The sequence below is a fragment of the Mixophyes fleayi genome, chromosome 4 (assembly GCF_038048845.1).
Source record: "Mixophyes fleayi isolate aMixFle1 chromosome 4, aMixFle1.hap1, whole genome shotgun sequence".
Classification (NCBI taxonomy): Eukaryota; Metazoa; Chordata; class Amphibia; order Anura; family Limnodynastidae; genus Mixophyes; species Mixophyes fleayi.
This window is the reverse complement of record NC_134405.1, coordinates 318,926,337-318,949,043: the sequence shown is the minus strand read 5'-3', so window position 1 is coordinate 318,949,043 and position 22,707 is coordinate 318,926,337. Positions and strand designations below refer to the sequence as shown.

The following is a 22,707-nucleotide window of genomic DNA, read 5'->3' as shown; positions in this document are numbered from 1 at the left end:
TCCAGGTACTAGGAAACCCCTCAGTTTGCCTATGTATTAGAGTGGGTTGATCTGTAAACTTAAGGTCCAGTGACACTAATCTCATGTGATCAGCCAGAACCAATTTACTGCGAACTGGCAGACTTGCCAGTCTGATGATGTCACAGAGAGTTTCTCAGCTGCTCAGTGAGCATGCTCCATTGCATGCTCCAGTACATGGAGTGTTTACACCTCATTAACTTCATAATGACCGCTCACTTGCTTTTTACAGGGAGCGGACATGGACCTTGAACCATTCCTCCCCAACATTCTAATTTTTGGAATCAAACACTGCAAGAAGGGACCCAGGCCACATCACTATAAAGGCCTGCTTGTGTCCCTATAGGGGTGTGGTCACACACCCCGGGTCGTGTCTATCTCTTCTGATACCCTAAAGAAATATAAAAAAAAGTGATTGTCGTTTCACCAAAACTACTAAACACGCCTGGTCACTAAGTTGCAATTTCCACAGAACTTAAGGGGTTAATTGTCATGAATATAATCAGATAATATTTATAACCCATTAGGTGGCTAACATCATACAGATATGTAAAGGTGGATTTAGAAGAAACTACAGAGCTGTAACAGACTTTTTAGCCTTTAAAAATTAAAGCCATTTCAATGTGGAATACCACTTTAATATGTGTGGGAACTGTCAAGTTGTTTGCTGTGTCATAGTAAAATTTAAACACCATTCACAGACATCAACAGTGCCATCTAGTGGTTAAATTATAATGAAAATGACAGAATGAATGTATCGCATTACCAAGATATGAATTCTAGAAAACATTATTTTCCAAATAAATTCCATTTGATATCCTTATAGGATACAATACAGCCTACTTTTCTATTAGGTATTTTTTTTTATTAATATATAACGCAGGGAGAACATAGAACTACACCTAGCGACAGAGTCAGTGCAAGGCCTTGCTTGCATAAGATTCATCTTTCCTATAGATTTCTGATATGAGTGGTATAAAGGTCAGCGGTACTTGAATGAGTTGTAAGCTGTCTGTTTTTTTCTCCCTACCTAGATATATGAACTCTCTGGTGAGATTGTAAACCTGGAAATCCCTCTCTTCTCACTTCGCAGAACAGCTCCTGTCACAGAAACATTGCAGTACATTATTCTTACAGGGAGAGGTCTGACCTCCCTGTTCCCGAGTTGGGTGTTCTATCCTCGGAATTCTGAGATGTTGCTATGATGGAATTAAACATTGCAGAGGACGTGGATCTCATTTGTATTTAATATTACTATAAAAATAAAGTAACAAATGCAAAAATGCCTAGTTATTGGCATCACAAGGAGTAATAACACTGAGAGGCTTACAAGCTACGTTCATTGAGCGTACCAGTGTTTATGGGTACGAGACACAGACTATGCTATGTGCAGCCAAATAGAGTGTGTGAACTCCATGTTTAATACACACATACCCATGTGCCACTAGCCTAAATCTGTATGTGCTATATGAAAGATTAGCAAATAACCATCATTGTGGCATTTCTATGCATAGACATTTGAAAGCCCCAGAGCCAATGGTAACCACAATATGATTTTCATGTTTGGCCAGAGAACCCATACAGTAATAAGTAGGGGGAAAGAGAGGTCCAGCTAGCAGATCCATTGCTCCTTGGTGGAGGTTACATTTCTTCCAGACACCCTACAGGGCAAAAGAAGGGGGTCTCAAGGAAGGAAGCCCCCCAACCTGGAAAATGGTTTGTAGGTTTTTAAGTTATAAAAAAGTGACATTTTCCTTTAAATTCTCTAATTTGTTGATTTCAAGACCCTCTCACATAAGTGACCCACCAAATCCTGACCTAAACATACATAACTTTATTATTATTGTATGGGATAGCCTTGATAAATGAATGTTGCCTTTGTTGACAAGACAATTATTCATCCATGTTCTGTATTACTGCATATCTTCCATCAGTTTCTGAGGTCTAAAGGTGTTGAAGGTTACTGGCAAAGGTGTGTTGTGTAGCCTGGCATGAATGGTCAAACTGGCATGATTTGGATGGATCGGTTCATGGCTTTTTTTTGTTGTGACTGGAGATGTCAAACTGGATACAAAACTCAGACTATCAGTGCAATAAATTATGTTTTATTTATTGAGTTTGTGTTTTTTCTCTGTAGGTGGATGGTGGTTCCTGGGTGGCACAGTGTGGTTCCTGGGTGGCACAGTGTGGTTCCTGGGTGGCACAGTGTAGGATGGAGTAGTACGGTACCTGGAGAACGGGACTGAGTCCTGTCCCGAATGTTCAGCTGTTCAGCCTCTACTACTGCTGTAGTCTTTTATATTCTCTTGACACTGATGTCCATTTAAGAAATGTATGATGCTAGGGTGGAGGTTCCCAAAACATTGGGACACCAAAACTGGCATTTACCATGTAGTATCACCTGCTGCAGGACCTCATCAAATAGAGGAACTGTATATGGATAAGTGGCAAGACAAATTGGATGAATAGTGAAAATACTGGCGAAATCCTCTCCCCTCGCGCTGAAGCACCCTTGCACAAGGAAACTGAATAGATTTCTGTTGGCGCTATGACAGGAGCGCTCTGAGAGTTGTCATCCTCATCTGGACAGAGCAGGGCCACTAATACCTATTAGTCTTCCACTCTAACCACGGAGGGTTACAATGACTTATCCCATATAGAAGTAGCTTCTATCACTGAGGCCAAACATTTCTAGGAATGGATAAGGACTGTTGATGAATGGGACCTACAGTCCAGAAGAACTTATTATTAAAGCGAGCCAGTAATCAGGAGCCTGTGCCCTATGGTTCTTCTGGGAGTTGACTGTGGCATTGAACAGATGGGGGCTCTATTTGGTACAAGCTACATTTTAGGCAGGTGTGCTCCATTGCGGACCATGTTTTCAATTTCCCTGGTACTTTGACCTATTGGAACCTTGTGATGAAGATCCTCCCCTTTGGGCATCTTGGACATCTCCTTTGGGCATCTTGGACATCTCCGTTGGCATCTTGGACATCTCCTTTGGGCATCTTGAACATCTCCGTTGGGATCTTGAACATCTCCTTTGGTATCTTTGGACTATGTAGCCTATTCTGTCACACAGGAAACAGCCCTCTTCTGTCTTCTACCATCTCTTGGGAGAAGCATTTTTCTCCCCCAATCTCCTCCTACCGGGGGGGGGGGGGAAGTGAGGAACCTTCTGATTTCTGCTGCCATCAGAGAGGCAACATGACCACTTTGCCTTTTGACCAGCTCTCTCATCTTACAGGCCCTATCAGTTGGCCTATATTGGGGGTCACTGCAACCAACATCTTTGGCAGATCCTCTCTTGTGTCACTAATAGCTCCCTCCTGTTGCACCTCTTATCAACTGGGTGATAAAGGCACTCATCTAGTGCTTGAGCATTTTATTTATTCTACATTCATTTTGGCAACTATCTTGTGCATGATTGTGTCAATAACCAGAAACCTTCTCCACCCGCTTCTGATAAGTCATTTGGAATCTGTGCAATATCCTCTGGTAACTCATACTCATTGTCTCTCTTGGTTGCCCAGATTATGTCAGCAGGGCCCATCCGACTTTCTGCTATGTTCAGTTGCTTTGATGCATCAGAGCACGCCACTAGGCAAGAATAAACACTCATTAAGTCATGAAGCACAGGTGGGAAAGCCCTTGCAGCACTGACTTGGGCCACATAACCCTCCAGTTTTGGCCTTGATATCTGGACACTAGCACAACTGATGGCAGCATTTCTACTATTGTGTCTGTCTCTATCAATATGACCTCAGTTGCCTCTTTTGCTGAAGCTTTGCTATCAACTACCTTCACTCCATCCAGGCGCTATAGGCTGCATATTACCGCATATAGCCTGTGTCACCTCATTATCAGTCACAGTCTCTGGCACTCCTTGCGCTTGAAATCTACTATCTAGCGCATTGTCTCTCCCATAGTTGCCTACTCTCCCGGACTCTGGGAAACACACAATTGTAGCAGTTCTCCCGGACTCCCGTGGGAGCCTCCTGTGCAGTTGAAGTGGGTGGAGGTGGGATTTAATGACACGATTCACAGCAAATCACGCTATCCTAACCCCGCCCCTCTGCTGTATTATGCAGCAAATTGCAGCATATCACAGTGGGGGGCGGTCTTAAAGATGACACTCACATGACCACACACCCCGTCCTCGGCTCCAGGATCTCCCGTAGGGCAGATTAAAAATATTGGCAAGTATAGTCTCCTTTCACTTCTAAATAAAATCTAACAACACAGCTAATAAAGTAAGTATTCAAATAGTCAGTTATAGTCATATATGGTAACTACTGCGGCCAAGCACAACCATCTTCTGCACTTGCTCCTCCACTTTCTCTCTATATCCTCCAACCTACAATTAGATTGTAAGCTCTGTGGAACAGGGGCCCCCTCTTCCATTTTCTTATACTGTTTTGCATTTATTGCACTGCACTTACTTTACTATACTATATTTTTCTGTATTGTGTCTTGTAAAGCGCTGTGTACAAAGGCTGCTATATACTTACGTACACACATTAGAAACAATTTTCATAATTGCAGGATATAGAGAAAGAAAACAAGTGGATATCTCAATTATCAGTTTTCAGTCTGACTTCATTCATCTATAATGCAAATCCAAGTCCCTATTCCTAAAAAGCAGAAATTGAAGTTAACATATGTTAAAAAAATTCACACACTGAAGTGGTAACCATTGTTTTAATCAGGCACACAGTTCAAATTGCCTCTCCTTGGCAACATTCCCACATATTTCAGTACAGAAGAGAAAATAGGTTTAAAAAAACAAAAAAAACCCACATGATTTAAAAATGGCTGAGTGTGGGAGGGGCTGAGGAGACGCAGCTGTTGGACGTTCAGGATTCTTGTATTTTTCAGCTGTCCATCGTCACTACACAAACTACGTGAAGCTTAGTCGACTTGTTGTCTACAAACCAAAGAAAACACCAGAAACAGGATACAAAAAAGGTATTTTTAATCAGATCTATTACACCCCATCTAATGAGCTACAAGCTATGGAATTTTGAAGTTCTGTATTTTAGTCAATTTTATGTTAGCTCAAGCCTAACACCCTATGTGATCTTACTATTATATTGTTCAACTTATTTAACAGATATGTATTTAGTAGCTAAGCAAACTAGGAGCAACTAGTAAAATAATATACAATACTAATAGTAAAAAATATTAATAATATTAACAATAGTAATAATAATATTATAATATATCTAGAACAGCAAATTAAGTTGGATCAAGTTTACAATGAAAAGATAAAGGGACATATGAATATTTACTAACAATGTGTAGAATTTTCCATATCGATTTCAAAGAGTGAAAAGTTTTTATTTTAGCCAGGAAGTTGTTTTTTTCCCCAATTTTTTTGTGCCTTTTTTTAAGCAGTACTTTATACCATGTAAGACGTAAGACTAGAATAAGCCCTTTATTTTATCTTGACCCAAATTTTGCCAAAGCTACATTATTGAATATCTTTTTAAATATGCATTTAATTTCAGTAAAATATCATTCAAATATAAAAATAAAAAACAACAGCACCATGCATATCAAAGCAAATAAAATTTACATATTGTATGACGGTTAGAGTATAACTGACACAGACCCCAAAAGTTGCCTGATATTTGTTAAAGGTAAATACTTTAGCATTCTGTACTTTTTATATCTTTGATCATTTGTGATTAAAAAGAAATAAGTAATTCTATTTTTTCTAGGCTAGCTTTATATGTTATTATGTAATCAGGACAGGTAATATTTTGCTAAGAAATAGTAGATTATTTAGTCATTAGTATGTGTGGTAATAGTTAACTATTTGCCGGCCAGTCTTGCTATTCTGCGCATGAATACTGGAACTGTGTCTTGCCAGCTCGCGCATGAATACTGGAACTGTGTCTTGCCAGCTCGCGCATGAATACTGGAACTGTGTCTTGTCAGCTCGCGCATGAATACTGGAACTTAAGGCCCAGACTTTGGGGTATATTTACTAAACTGCAGGTATGAAAAAGTGGAGATGTTGCCTATAGCAACCAATCAGATTCTAGCTTTCATTTTTTTTAGTGCATTCTCCAAATTACTGCTAGAATCCGATTGGCTGCTATAGGTAACATCTCCACTTTTTCAAACCCGCAGCTTAGTAAATACACCCCCTGGTCTTTCCGTTACACAAGTTACCATTTTTCGCTAAATGAAGTATAACAAAAACACACACGCACACAGCTTTATATATATAATAGAAATGTAATATATAACTTATATTATATTTTTTTAAAAAAATACATAGATGTATTACTATTACTTAGTTTATTTTAACATTATTGCATTTAAAAAAAATCAACAGCTCACAATGGTGGGGCATCAAAAGCCACCTGTAAACCCAACAGGTCTACTTTTATAAATTTTAAATTGATCTTGATCGTGGTCAATCCCCATTGTATGGTTTCTGTTTCGGAAATTCCACCATAAATACATAAGTAATCATTCATTCTCTAGCAACTAGTGATGTCTGTGCTTGGCACTTCTGACTGGCTGAGCAGGATTTGTCATTGCTGGCGGCACTGCAAGAATACAACAGCTTAATGTTTCAGCTTGGTGTGTGGAGCTACACGTCACATTGCATGGCAACTGATTAGCATGTTCCTTAGATCTCTTCTCATGGAACAGTTCTCAGTTCAGCAGTTTCTTAACGTAGTTTTATGATGCTTCACTTAAACCGAAGCAGAAAGCATAGAATTTGCCAGTTCAGCCAGAACAGTACTTGTTATTATATATATATATATTTAATAATTGTCTGGAACTAAGTGGTCTAGATATTATTAGTCCCCAGAATTCTACGATATGTATGACCTTTTTTTATCACTGCAATAAGTCACTTTTCGACGATATTTATGACAAAAATATCACATAGGCAGCTGAGCACAAAATAAAGAAAGGTTAAAACATATTTTATCATCATCGTCATCATGTTTTATCTATTTAAAAAAATATATAAATATTTTAAAACTTTAATTCATTAAAATTCTTTATTCTAACCATTTGGCATTTCATAATGTTTTTGTTCTGTAAATAACATCCTAAGACGTTAACAGAACAGGTAATGTGGCAGTATGTGTTACATAGGCTTCCCTATGGAAAAGGCAGATCCTAAGCCCTGTTCTTTATAGGGCGATGAGATAGCGAGACCTATCACCAGTAAATGCACCTGTTTTCACCAGAAATAGGGCTTTCCTCTCTGATAAATCGGCCCCTAAACCTTGAGAAAAAAAAATCAGAATTTCCCGGTAGAAAACAGATCAATGATGAATTTAAATGACCATTTCTGTTATACAAAAAATCAGATAAGGCTCAGTAGAGATGACTATGGTGTCTTCTGCATTGTCATATACTTATCTGTGCAGCTGTCATAGTTTGTATCATGTGTTTTTTAATCTGTAAACGTAAAGCGCTTTGGGGCAGATTCAATTAGCCGCGTTGTTCTTCAGAACATCGTGGCTGCACATTATTACTGTTAGTATGGTAATTTCTCCAGTGGTTTTGCTGGCAGCTCTATGAGATTTTCTGTCAAAACCCGCTGCCCCTTTGAATCCTTTTGGGAGGAAAGCGCTATATAAGTAAAATTATTATTATTATTATTATTATTATTATTATTATTATTATTATTAATAATAATAATAATAATAATAATAATAATAATAATGAATTCCACCCAAAACTGAAAATTAAGCTTTAGGTGGAATACCATGTGTATTACCCATGCAATCCAGGAACATAACAGAGAATACAGTTGATATTGTGCCCAGCATAGTTCGAAATGCCAAGGCATGTACATCTACCCGACACCTTCTTTGCACATATTTACATCTCCTGTACCTATTTCTATTGCTCCTATACAAGCCAGGGTAAGCCCAGTAGCAGATACTGCAGTGGGCACAGAATGGGCTTGTTACACTAGAATATTCATGTATTATACCTGTTACCTGTACAGATTTCCAATAGCAGATAGGGATGTGACCTGTCAGAAAGGTGGATGTGGTCTTGCCCACAAATGGCCGGTGTGGATCTGGGCATGGTGTGTTGGGTCATGGGCATGGCTTGATATGTCCCTATGGGCATGGCTTGATATTTCCCTATATGTCCCTATGGGCATGGCTTAATATGTCCCTATATGTCCCTATGGGCATGGCTTGATATGTCCCTATTTTGCAGTCAGGAATGTTGAGAGCTTTGGTATTGTGAGTTCCTGTATGCTGACCTGGGGGTAAATGTATCAAGCTGAGAGTTTTCTGGCGGGTTTGAAAAAACAATCAGATTCTAGCTATCATTTATTTAGTACATTCTACAAAATGATAGCTAGAATCTGATTGGTTGCTATAGGCAACATCTCCACTTTTCAAACCCGAAAAATCTCAGCTTGATACATTTACCCCCTGTTATATGTTTGACCTTCAATTTATAAGTGACATAAAATTTTGCTTTTGAAGAATCCTGTACTACTAAGCAACTTAATGGTATACTTCAGTGGTTCGCCAACTAGACCTCAGAGAACTTTGTACGTTATTAGGCAATCACGGTGCTGCAGTCAGAGGCTCAGATCTGCTCAGTGCCACAGCTCACAGTAAATAACAGTAATTTAGGTATAAATAATAAAGAGAGGACGACCTGTTGCAAGGAATGCTCTTTGCACCACTTTTGTACCGTGTGCTGTGACTGTGTACAATTATGTACATTTTATTCATATTGACCTACTTTTCCTACCTCCGTGAAATGTGGAGGTGATTTAGGAAAAGAGAAGTGGGACATGATTTGTGTCATCAAGAGGGCGAACAAACACGCCTTCAAGCCACGCCCACCGCAGTAAAGCACAGAGTGACAGGGGCTTGATTGTGCCATAGCATCAAACCCCTGCCACTTACTGAAGTGGGTGGGACCTGATGACATGTTTGAATCTTGTCCCCGCCCACCTTGGGGCAAGTAAGTAATCTCTAGGAGAATTGTACACTCTCTTGTGTACCTTGTTTACCTGTGTGTACTGGAGCAGGGGTTGGGTTATCTCACAGTTCTAGACATAGTTGTCAACTCTCCTGGAATGTCAGGGAGACTCCTGGGTTCATCCCCTATTTTTATTGTACGAAAACCGTGATGACAGCTTTGGGGGCAGGGCTAACAACGCAATTCTTCGAGCCCCGCCCCCACAGACCCACCTGTCTCCTGGACCTCCCGGGACACAATTTGCCAATGTTGGCAACTATGAGTTCAAGTCTTGACCTCTAGCTCAGGCGGACTGCTATAATGGTTCTCATCCCTGTGTCTGGTGCAGTGCAGGATTATACGGGTTACACTTGTCATGAATATGGACCAGTTCTGGAGACCTGGTGGGCACCTGAAGTAGTGACCAAAAGTATTAATGTGTCCTCTCTAGGCCAAAGAGTAGATGTAGTAGCAAAGGCAGCCACATGGACACCCTAAAATAGGCCGTGTACAGTAAGGGATGTTCAGGAAGCTGTGGCTGGTTCAAGTCCTGTGTTTGTCGTGCTTGTTTTCAGCCGTATATGTTACACCTGCTACAGTGTAGGTGTACGTGCTAAGTATGAACTTAGATATGCTATTATTAAACACATTGCATGGACAGTATGCATTGGAGTCATCTATATTTATGTAAATAATGTAAATAAAAAAGACATGCTTAAATGCACCTGCTCAACATCAAAGAGTTCCAGGAAAGCATTTAGAACTATGATTACACAAATCTCGCATTGACAGTTATGCAGCACAGAACAATGCAAGTCATGTGACACAAGGGACATCACTACTCTACAGTATGAGATATATATTCATTTTTGGTAGTGACCTCACTACTCTCCAAATATAAGCTGTATTTGTATGGACGGAGTGTCGCTACTCTTTAAATATAAGTGTTGATATACAGTAAACATAACAGAAATAGTGGATATAGTTGTAGCATTTTTTTTAATCACAAAAGCACAAACAAATGAAAGTAGCGTGTTGGCAGAGGAGCGTGCACCTTTGGCTGTCGGAATGATTTACAGGATTATGGAATGCTGGGGCGGGCTAGCACATCTCTGGTACACAGTGAGCAAATAGCTAACTACAAGAATCTCAAGCAAAGCTACTGCTTTCCCCATAAATCTGCAACACATACAGAAGAGGGGAAACCACACACAATGGCAACAGGCTAATATACGAATATTATATCATATAACCTAAACCACCTAAACTTGCTCTTTCTACAGCTGTGCAGTCAAACATGTTTCAATATCAGGTCATTGCTAGTACATCCAGCAAACCCTCTAAAAGTACAATTCTACTCGCCTCAAAGTTTTCCATGGTTTAATCATACTTGCCAACTTTGAAATGAGGTCAGGTGGTGAGTACAGGGGGGGCATGGAGTGGTAAATTTAGCCCCACCACCGTGGTGAAATGCCACAATGCGTCATCGCGCAGCGAGGACGAGGACAGAAAGGTGTGATTCACGGTGAATCGCGCCGTTAAGGACCCAGACCCGCCCACTTCCTATGAATCATGTCATTCTGACCATACCGCCATGGTGCATTTCACTAACATCTGGGAGAAAGGCCTGGACAGTCCAGGAGAGTAGGTAAATATGGTTTTAATTGGCCTCTTCAATTCTCCTTACTAGAGCAGCTTATTTTAATGGGAGCATTAAAAAAAATCTCAAAAAAAAAAGTCAAATTTACACAACTGTCAGTAAGTACAACAGTAGATGTCAGTAAAAATCACAACCCCTGTTAACACTACAATACTACAGATATTACAGGGTTGTGAATCCACTTTTTGCAGTTTGATAGGCCTCTTTTATTGCAGTTGCTGTTTCAGTTCTTATTACATTATGCTATAGAAAGATTAGTAAGAGGTCTGGTTTATCTTCCAGAGATCGTTGCATTCACGCCGCCTATTCATGCTCAGAAATGCATTGCTGGGCCCACTCACTTCACGCGTTTAAATGAAAAGCAAATACTGTGTTAATATGTATGTAATAGTGTTTCATGGAGAATGTTGCTCTATGAACATCAGAGCTTTTGTATACAATATTTTTACGCAGAGTCATCAAAGGTTAATTCTGAATTGTATTTACAAACACTTGGTGGAGTCTCGGATTCAGTAAGTGTTCTGACCTGATCAAAGCAGGAGATCCTATGGTCTGCACTGACAATCCTTGTTCTGTGTTTTCAGAGCTCCTCCCCTGTGAATTCATTTGCATGAATAGGAAGGTCATTGGGGAGGGGCTTTGACAACCAGAATAAGGTCAGCCCGAGTAGGAGAGAGGAACTGTTAGTCGTATCAAGATACTCGCTAAATTGTCCGCTCCACCTTACGCCAGTAGATAAGACTTTGTATTCTAGTTTTTTTTAAGACATGTAATTTATCTAATTCCATCAATAGTAAATGTTTAGTTTTGGAAGAAAATAGCCATCGGTGTTAAGTCTTAATATTAACAGCAAATATGATCCCTCCACAGTCCATTTTCTCAAAGGACAGTTACCCTTTTACCGTGGGAAAAAGAGGCATTAACTATGTTTTGGGGTATGACCAATGTGGATTGAGAATTGAGAAAAGCGTGTACAAATTATTTTTTTTCGTTTGGAATGTTGGTAGGGATAATAGTGTAGAAGAATATCTGAATAAGATCTTATTCTGTATACAAGGGCATACCCCAATGTTTCATCATTTATAAATGATAAAAGATTATGTAAGTGATTTATATAAGGAATATATAATGGATAATAAAACATTATTGTATTCTGCATGTATCGCTGTTGATACTGCTGTCTGTAGGAAAATGTTAGTGCTGAAATATAGTTAAAAGAAAATTCTAATTTAATAAAGCCATTTAAAGCGATCTCATTTGCATACAGTGGAAACAGACATTTGTGGGTTGAAAAAATATTTCTGAGAGTTGTCACTCATTTCTAGTGAATTACCCAATGACAATCTCATATATCTTGCTGCAGTCCACAAAATAACAGCCTCCACTGTGTCTAAGGGCTAGATTTACTAAACTGGAGATGTTGCCTATAGCAACCAATCAGATTCTAGCTTCCATTTTGTAGAATGCACTAAATAAATGATAGCTAGAATCCGATTGGTTGCTATAGGCAAAATCTCCACTTTTTCAAACCCGCCGTTTAGTAAATATACCCCTAAGGATCCTTTAACTATTAATTATTTGTCTATAATAAGCCTATTCGGAGTTGCGTACTTTGCTTTTATACAAGGCAATGAGCCCCATAACCTATTTGCTAAGTAAAAAAGGGCAGACTAGGGTTTTTTTTACTTCTAAATCTATGTTTCTATATTGTTTTCTTCAGGACATATGGAAGGTCAGTTATAAAGGGCAAAAGACTAACCAGCACGGGGCTGGGTTGCACTGTAATATGTTGTTTTGAATGCTTTATTTAGATACAGCTTATCACACAGATGACTAATTCTTCATACAGTTTGAATGCCAGCTGAAATTTTTTTCAAACTGAAATTCCCCAACTTATAAACAGGGTTTGGCTCCGTGTTTCTGGCACTGAAGAAAAAGATGCCAACCCATTCCTTTCTGTCTCAGATACACCAAGAATTTGTATCCTTCTTTGATTTATGATGGACGATGATTAATGCTACAGGACACAAAAAATGAGCCATGCTGGCTGTGGTTAAATTTATTCCTAACACAACACTTGAAAATATGTTCCAGATTGTGTTTGTCACCTGCCATGTCCACTAGCTGGTACATTATAGTACCCAAAATTCCACCAATGAATACATTCCTGCCAACATTCCAAGATAAAAAATGGGACAAATTGATCACATCCACAAAGATCTGCCACAATACCAGCTACAGATGACAGGTGGCACCATCAACGCTGACAACTGAACATTCCTTTTTACTTACTGCAATCAACACTTTTTACTTACTGCTAAAGGTCAAGACAGTTAGGATTAAGAGACCTCATCTGTATTCAGCCTTTATCAGGCCCTCAATTCCCCCAATATTTACACAAGCAAAGTTTGGTATAGGGTTCCGCTGTTGGTGTTTCAAAGTGTCTGGTTTTGTTAACCTGATTATTGACTTCAGCTTCTTCTCTTATAATTTGACATTCCCCAACCGAACAACATTGGCTTCATCTCTCACAATTCTACCATCTCCAACCCATCGTCTTCAGCTTTGCCCCTCACGACCCAACCTCTCAGGACTAAGCGGCTTGGCCGGACATGGAGTGTCTCTGATTGTTATCCGAGCCAAGTGGTACTCTCCTGGGAACAACCCAGCAACGTGACAGCACCTACTTAAATATGCATAAATATGCTCAAATACCATTATCCATTATTTACCTGAAATCGGGACCCCACAACCAACATAGGACTGTTCGGGGTTGTATATGGATACTCAGTATAGGGCTGCCATCAGAAACCCAGGGCCTTCCCTCCACTCCTCTTTGCCGTACATGTCCCCCTCCCTCTTCGCCGCTCATGCACCACCCTTCCTCTGCACAGTACATGCCCCCCTTCCTCATCACAATACATGCCCCCCTTCACCTCAGTAAATATCTCCCTCATCACAGCAAATGGCTGCCCCTCCTTTCCTCTCTGATGAAAGGCAGTGCCGGATTAAGGGAATAAAGGACCCTGGGCTAAGGGGGACTCCATTCCCCTGTGAGGGTTCCCCCCCGTGATCCGAGACGCCCCCCCCCCCCCCCTCCGTGAGTCGAGACGCCCCCAAGGCACTTACCTCTTTCTCCTGGCATTGCGGTCCTTCCCCGGCGCGCTGTAAGCTCTTTACTGAGGAGATCTCGTGAGAGTGAGACTCAAGAGATCTCCTCAGTAAGGAGACTACAGCGCGCCGGGGAAGGACCGTAGTGAAAGTGCTCAGCAGCATTGATCGGGCCGGGGGCGCCCCCGCCCGATCAATAATGCTGCTGAGCACTTTCAAGGGCCCCCTGGATGCCCGAGGCCCCTGGGCTGTAGCCCAGTTAGCCCCAGGGTTAATACGGCCCTGATGAAAGGTCGGTATATGCCTACCCCCCTTTATCATTACAATACATGCTATGCTCCCCCCTCCTCTCCCCTATCAAAGTACATGCTCCGCTACTCCCAGCAAATGACCCAAGTAACTTATCTTGTTGTTGAATGCGATTAGGAGTGTGACGCACAGTGATGACATCACCGCTGGGTGCCGCCACATTGCGTAGGGATAGGGGTAAGGTGGTCAGAATAGGGGGCCCAGACAGACAGAGGAGTCTAGTCTGACCGGGCCCCCTTACAGCTGTACCAGGGGAGGGCTGGCAAGTTTTAGCCTGGGGGGCAAGACTCAACTCAGCAGGGTATTAGGAGCATTTTAATGGAAATAAAAGCAGGTGACCCAGTGATCCAGTCCAAAGTAATCCACTCTGGGACCAGCCCGGGGGGCAAATGTCCCCTGGCCCAGCCAGAATCTGAGCTTTACCCCACTGATGGTGGCCCTGGCTCTGTTTAAATTCTACTGTATTTTACCACTTTATATTAATATTCCTGATCCTATACAGCACACTGGATATGTACAGAATGTAAAAGTTGATTAACGCACACAGATCTGGTAGTGAGTAGCTGATCAAAATAAAAAAATTATTCCGATTTTTATTGAAAGACATTTCCACAGACAGATCTTAACATATCATAGTCGTTAGCACTTTTCATGCATCCATGGAACGTTTTGTCTGAGCTGAATTCACCGCTTGGTTAACACAGTATAACCAGTACTTCAAATAGGAATCATTGAAACCTATGAGGTGCTCACCAGCAGTACACGAACGTCAGCGAATGCTCAACGGATCATTAGTACAGCACGTCCTATTGTCTTGAGTCCATGGTCCTTCCAGCATTCACTGTGAATGCTCATGTAAACTGCCAGAATAATGTTTATATGGTTCAATGATCCCTATTTGAAGTGCTGCTTGAGTGATCTCAGACAGAATATACCATGGTGCCTTGCAGTGCAAATGCAGAATGTATCTTCATGCATTATTTTTCTGCATTTATGGCCTTATGTAGACTTGGATGCAATTTATTTAAAAAACATAGGTGGTATTTGGGTCTGTGTGAAATAAGCAATTTGCGTAAGATGCACAGGTGCAGGTATCTTGAGATACCCGTGAGTCTGCATAGCATGCAATTTGTGTACATTTCAGTAAGATACTCTGAAAGTGTATCATTCAGAAGAGATAACAGGCATCGATGTTATGATGATGCCTGTTGTCTATAGGGGCTTGTTTAAAATAAATACATTTAAAAAAAATATGCACTTACGATTTGGACTTATATCCAACCCTACATGACCCCCTCAATATATTCCCCGCATTGAACCGGGTGCTCTGGTTTCCTCCCACACTCCAAAAACATACTAGTAGGTTAATTGGCTGCTAACAAATTGACCTTAGTCTGTGTGTGTGTATGTTAGGGAATTTAGACTGTAAGCTCCAATGGGGCAGGGACTGGTGTGAACGAGTTCTCTGTACAGCGCTGCGGAATTAGTGGCGCTATATAAATAAATGGTGATGATGATGATGATTGAACGTTGATGAATATTCACTATCTTATCTTTATAGGGAACATTTTTCCCTATTTTGAGTTGTGTTCTTGACGCATTCTGGCAAAACTGAGAATGTGATCTCAGATCATATATTACACATATGGTATGGTTACACTACAGCTACTTCACATGCATCATCATCATCATTTATTTATATAGCATCACCAACTCTGCAGCGCTGTACAGAGAATATTTGTCAATCACATCAGTCGCTGCCCCATTGGAGCTTACAGTCTAATTTCCCTACCACAGACGCACACACAGACATGGGCTAATTTTATCTGAGTTATGTTTTTGGAGTGTGGGAGGAAACCAGAGCACCTGGAGGGAACCCAGGCAAACACGGGGAGAACACACAAACTCCCCACAATAAGACCCTGGTCAGGAATCGATCTCATGAAGTGCTAACCACTGAGCCACTGTGCTGCCCCTGTTTACAATATGCAAACATGCAACATGCATGTTTAGCAGCCATGTAGTCATTCATATGTGTCTGGATCAGGGGAGGGCTGGCAAATTTTAGTCCGGGGGCTAAGGCACGACTCGGCAGCCTATTAGGAACATTTTAAAGGAAAAAAAATGCAGGTGGCCCAGTGACCCAGCCCAAGGTAGCCCACCATGGAACCTGGCCTGGGGGGGGGGGGGTGGAGATGCCCCCTGACACCCAGCGCAGCCTGCCCCTGGTCTGGATTAACGTGGCTGATGTGGTAACTCTATACATAGGGCAGTTTTAGCCCTATATACCTGCAGTTCTGTCCATGACTCCAGGACTGCACGTATTCCCAATAACTTTTCATTACCAGACAGTCAATATGAATAAATCACAGCTAATAAGGGAGCTTGGCGATCTGTCTAGATAAACCTGTGAGTAAAAACAACACACGGGTAACTCGGTCATATGCTAACAATAAATCACTATAAGTAATTGGCTGCTCTACAACTGGAATGAGACATACTCTAAGTTCTCTGCATCAGACATCAGTCATGTTTGTAAGGGGGCCAGTCAGGGCGAGAGGCCACTCAGGTGCGGAGTGCACAGAATAACCCTGTTTGTTTTCATCTTTATATCTTCTCTTGGATTAGAAACACTGAGTGAAACTAAATAACTTTAATTCTAACACTGGGTATTAATGTTTAAGTGGCAGCACGGTGGCTCAGTGGTTAGCACTTCTGCCTTACAGCACTGGGGTCATGAGTTCAATTTCCAACCATGGCCTTATCTGTGAGGAGTTTGTATGTTCTCCCCGTGTTTGCGTGGGTTTCCTCCGGGTGCTGCGGTTTCCTCCCACACTCCAAAAACATACTAGTAGGTTAATTGTCTGCTTACAAATTGAACCTAGTCTGTCTGTCTGTGTCTGTCTGTGTGTGTATGTTAGGGGATTTAGATTGTAAGCTACAATGGGGCAGGGACCGATGTGCATGAGTTCTCTGTACAGCGCTGCGGAATTAGTGGCGCTATATAAATAAATGGTGATAATAATAATTTATCAACAGTCGCCTAAAATGAAAAATAGTTTTCAATCCTTATCGCACTGATAAGGATTGAACTATTTCTTATCTTTGTCAAAAAATCTCCACAGGAGCAGCAGTCACGAAAAACTGCTGTTCCTGTGAAGTTAAAAACTTACCTTTTCACTGCCTGTTCCCAAAGCTGGTGTGCGCTCCACAGAAGCCTTGTGCGCATGCTCCGTCTGACAACTTCTCTGCACTTCACTGTTGCAGAGAGCGGAGTGTGACAGGGAGGGATCATGTGATCCCTCCACACATGCGCTGTGTGACAGGGAGGGATCATGTGATCTCTCCACACATGCGCTGTGTGACCGGGAGGGATCATGTGATCCCTCCAATACTGCTGAAAAATAGCAGAAACGGTAATGTACGTCAGCCTGAGCTGGCGCACATTACCATATGTGTAAAACCATTTCCAATCATTGTTAAATTGCAATACTTAACAGTCCCCATAGACATCTATGGGGACTGCTTTGTATTACGAAAAAAAGTGCAAAGCAGCAGATATCTATGATAGTTGGTCAGTTTAATGATTTGCCAGTTCCCTATTACAGAACAGGCAAATTCCCGGGAAAAGTGTTGCACGTCCCAGCCGCTGAGTCTCTGGCTCGGACAAGAGGCGCCTTAGTAAAATATTTTATCCAGGCGCTAGTACAGCTTTAAAGAGATAAGAAAAAGTGTGATGGGGGATTAGTGACCTCACCTGACACACATTTTACTCTGTAATACATTACCCTCAAGAATTTAAATGGCCAGAGGAACGTACAATATCAGCAGATGCCATTTATATAGCAGTTCCTGAAATGATTTACGTGATGATAATCCTAGCTGTGGGTTTTCTAGAGCTAACTTTCAAATGCTTTAAATTATGAAGCCTCCAATAGCAATAACATATTAATGTTAAACAGACTAATAGGTCTTTGAACCTCAGCCTAAAACAGTATCCCTGTTTCATATCAGCAAACATTGGCATATGTGAATTAACCATCTTTGTCTCTTCAATAAGATTAATGTGTTCCCTCTTTTTGTACCCCCTTGGAGTGTACACACAAATGCGATATTGGACCTAACGGCCATTTACTGTGTGATTGGCACAGTAAGCGCGTGAAAAACCTGTAGAGTGTACCCAGCCTTAGGCAGACTTACTTGGCTAAACTGCACTTTGTGGATTGGTTGATTCATACGCAGGGGCTGGGTCAGTCACAGAAAGCCAATCTCAGCTTTTTGACCTCTATCAGATACCATCAGAACACTGTATTAAAGATGTAGAAGAATTGCAGCTGTCTGCATTGGAGTGAAGGGGTAGTTATTTTATAAGAGCAGCAATGGATGTCTGGTTAACAATGGACAATGTATCCTACCTTCAAGATTTTTATCTGAAAATTTAAATTTTTGTTGTACAAAACAAGAGATGCAGCGCTATGGACCTAATGGTCTCAATTGGAAAATATAGTCTGGGTCACAAATAATCTTGATATAAAAATAAAATTTATTGCATTAAAATATCAGAAAGTAAAACCTATGTGCTAAATGACATGTATAAACATCTCATACCCCACAGTAGATGTATCACAGTGCACTGTGATGTGAATAATATATAGAGTCAATATGCAGTTATTATGTAGCGCTACTATATTATGATTGAATAGGACAGCTGTCTCGATAGTGACTATGGGGCACATTTATCAATATTCACATAAAGTGAAAAATAGTTTTCAATCCTTATCGCAATGATAAGGATTGAACTATTTCTCACATTTATGTACAGCCCTGCACAGAAACAGCAGTTCCGAAAAACTGCTGTTTCTGTGATGTAAAAAATCATACTTACCCCCCTCTTCGGAAGCGCTGTCTCCGGGTCTTCTCCTCGTTCTTTTCATTCTTCAATTGCGCATGTCCAGTTCCAAGAACTGCACATGCGCACAAAGATCCCCGCTCTGTGTGCTGTGAGTGACAGGGAGGGATCATGTGATCCACACAGCTCTGTGATCTTCGGAGCAGAGCTGACAGCATTGGATTTCTTCAATTCTGATAATGTACGCCAGCTTCAGCACTACCGTGTTTTCATAAATATGCCCCTATATTAACTCAATACATGTAAGCATCCAGATAATCCTGTAGAAGGGGGATGTATACAATAACACCATCATCCGTGATATGGTAGTCGTATCAAAAAATTAATAGCATCCAAGGGGCACATTTATTATGTATCGGGGAAAGTGAGAAATACTTATCAATCCTTATCGCATGGATAAGGATTGATGTATTTCTCAAATTTATGAAAAATGGGACACAGAAACAGCAGTTCCGATAAACTGCTATTTCTGTGTTAAAAAAAAACATACTCACCACTGCCTCTTCGGTCGCGCTGTCTCCCGATCTCCTCCTCTTCAGTGTACTTTCTCTTCTTCATGCAACTGCGCATGTGCCGTCCGGAGAGCTTGAGGCTGTGACAGGGAGGGATCACAAGATCACTCCCTGCCCATGCGCTGTCCAGCTCTGCTCTCCGGAGCAGAGCTGGACATAACGAAGAACACAAGTTTCACCTGCATTTCCTATGATGTACGCTGGCGTACATTAACACAACAAGTTCCCGAAAAAAAGATTTTTTCGGGACTTGCTAAATTGCGGTCAGAGCAGTCACCATTCTGTTGAATGGTGACTGCTCGCAAAAACGATCTGAAGTGAAAAGCACTCATTTTCATCAGTCATCAGTGCGATGCGTCTTTAATAAATTTGAGTTGGACACTTCGTGGACCAAATTACATGGTAAGTGCACGATAGTGCAATACCCAAATGTCTGAGTACGCTGTTGCGGTTCTGCAATCCGCAGATGGATGGTATTTAGGGGCACATTTATCATTTATCGGGCAAAACGAGAAATACTTATCAATCCTTATCGCATGGATAAGGATTGATGTATTTCTCAAATTTATGAAAAATGGAACACAGAAACAGCAATTCCGATAAAATGCTGTTTCTGTGATAAAAAAAAAAACATACTCACCACTGCCTTTTCGGTCGCGCTGTCTCCGGATCTCCTCCTCTTCGGTGTACTTTCTCTTCTTCATGCTACTGCACATGTGCCGGACCGGAGAGCTTGAGGCTGTGACAGGGAGGGATCACAAGATCACTCCCTGCCCATGCGCTGTCCAGCTCTGCTCTCCGGAGCAGAGCTGGACATAACGAAGAACACAAGCATTAGCAGCATTTCGGATGATGTACGCCAGCTTCATTAACACAAGTTCCCTTTCGGGACTTGTTAGATTGCGGCCAGGAGCAGTCACCATTCAACAGAATGGTGACTGCTCGCAAAAACAATCAGGAGTGCAAAGCAACAGATATCCATGATATCTGCTGCGATGCACCTTTAATAAATTTGCAGAGAGCACACCGTGGCCTAATTTACACGGTAAGTGCACGATAGTGCACTACCGTGCTTTCTTAAATATACCCCATAATGAATATGCCAATTAGTTCATCGGTACGTGTAGATATGATACTATAGTAATCTGCAGAGCTCTCACATCGGCAGCAATGTAACGTATATCCTCTGTCTCTGACAGTATAAGATTAGCGAGATAAATATTCGGATATTGATATAGCCATATCCATCAGCCATTAAGCACTGTGATGCCATATTGGTCTATAACGAGATAGGGGTATATCTCCCTACACATCTGTAATTGACCACAGTGCACAAAATTGGTTTGTTTATCTCGCTAATCTTATACTGTCAGAGACAGAGGATATACGTTACATTGCTGCCGATGTGAGAGCTCTGCAGATTACTATAGTGTGTTATCTGTATACACGTTGTTTGCTCATATCTACACGTACCGATGAACTAATTGGCATATTCATTATATACCATCCATCTGCGGATTGCAGAACCGCAACAGCGTACTCAGACATTTGGATGCTATTGATTTTTTGATATGACTACCATATCACGGATGATGGTGTTATTGTATACATCCTCCTTCTACAGGATTATCTGGATGCTTACATGTACTGAGTTAATATAGTCACTATCGAGACAGCTGTCCTAATTAATCATAATATAGGGGCATATTTAACAAATCACAGTAGTGCACTATTGTGCACTTACCGTGGAATTAAAGTCCCGATGTGCCCTCCGCAAATTTATTAAAGGTGCATCTCAGCAGATATCATGAATATCTGCTGCTTTGCACTCTCGATCGTTTTTGCGAGCAGTCACCATTCAACAGAATGGTGACTGCTCTGGCCGCAATCTAACAAGTACCGATAAAAAAAATAATTCGGGAACTTGTCTTGATAATGTACGCCAGCTGAAGCTGGCGTACATTATCAGAATTGAAGAAATCCACTGCTGTCAGCTCTGCTCCGAAGAGCAGAGCTGGACAGCGCATGTGTGGAGGGATCACATGATCCCTCCCTGTCACTCAGCGCGCTCTCTCTGCAACTATCGTTGCAGAGACAGAGAGGGGATCTGTCTGCGCATGTCCAGTTCTTGGAACTGGACATGTGCAATTGAAGAGTGAAGAGAAGACCCGAAGACAGCGCTTCCGAAGAGGGGGGTAAGTATGATTTTTTTTTATCTCTGAAACAGCAGTTTTTTGGAACTGCTGTTTCTGTGCAGGGCTGTACATTAATGTGAGAAATAGTCATTGCGATAAGGATTGAAAACTACTTTTCACTTTATGTGAATATTGATAAATGTGCCCCTTGGATGCTATTGATTTTTTGATACGACTACCATATCACGGATGATGGTGTTATTGTATACATCCCCCTTCTACAGGATTATCTGGATGCTTACATGTACTGAGTTAATATAGTCACTATCGAGACAGCTGTCCTATTCAATCATAATATAGTAGCGCTACATAATAACTGCATATTGACTCTATACATTATTCACATCACAGTGCACTCTGATACATCTACTGTGGGGTATGAGATGTTTATACATGTGTCATTTAGCACATAGGTTTTACTTTCTGATATTTTAATGCAATAAATTTTATTTTTATATCAAGATTATTTGTGACCCAGACTATATTTTTCAATTGAGACAGTTAGGTATGTAGCGCTGCATCTCTTGTTTTGTACATTTCCATGTTTTTCAGGTGGGTGCAGCCACCTGTGTATTTGCAGCTGCTAGACCTATGTACATGTCAAACATTATCAAATATTATCATATTTAATCCTATCGTCGCCATTTAGGGGTTTATTTGTTTTCAATTTTTGTTGTGTCTCTTTAAGTCCGTGTAAGCAATTCCTGGTGTCCTAGTTAGTGTAACCACTGAGTTATAGCAGCAGTGACTCATTACATTGGATTCTCATCAAGGTCTGTAGGTGGTCTAGAGGGATTCAGTTCTTCTTAACAATCTAACAATGTATTATTCTGAATAAAGATGTTTTATCAACTGTTATAGTAGTTAAGAAGCGTGAACATACACATTCAGTTATTGCTGCGTCATCTAGCTTAGCCACTATACAACGGCATTGACCTCCATTTCCGATATATACTTTAACTTACGTCAGACATACAAGTGGGGTAGAGTAGTCCCGGCTGAGCTGATAGAACTACGTCT

At 41.0% G+C, this 22,707-nt stretch overlaps 1 protein-coding gene across 1 annotated transcript in view; it reads left to right on the top strand.

The window, feature by feature from the left end:
• Window positions 1-4,898: 4,898 nt before the first annotated feature.
• The window catches only part of LOC142152978 (matrix metalloproteinase-21-like), a 39,215-nt gene continuing 21,406 nt past the window's right edge, over window positions 4,899-22,707 (top strand). Inside the window, exon 1 of the mRNA XM_075210163.1 lies at window positions 4,899-4,986. The gene's annotated coding sequence lies outside the window, so the exon portion shown is untranslated. The remainder of the gene's footprint in view (window positions 4,987-22,707) is intronic.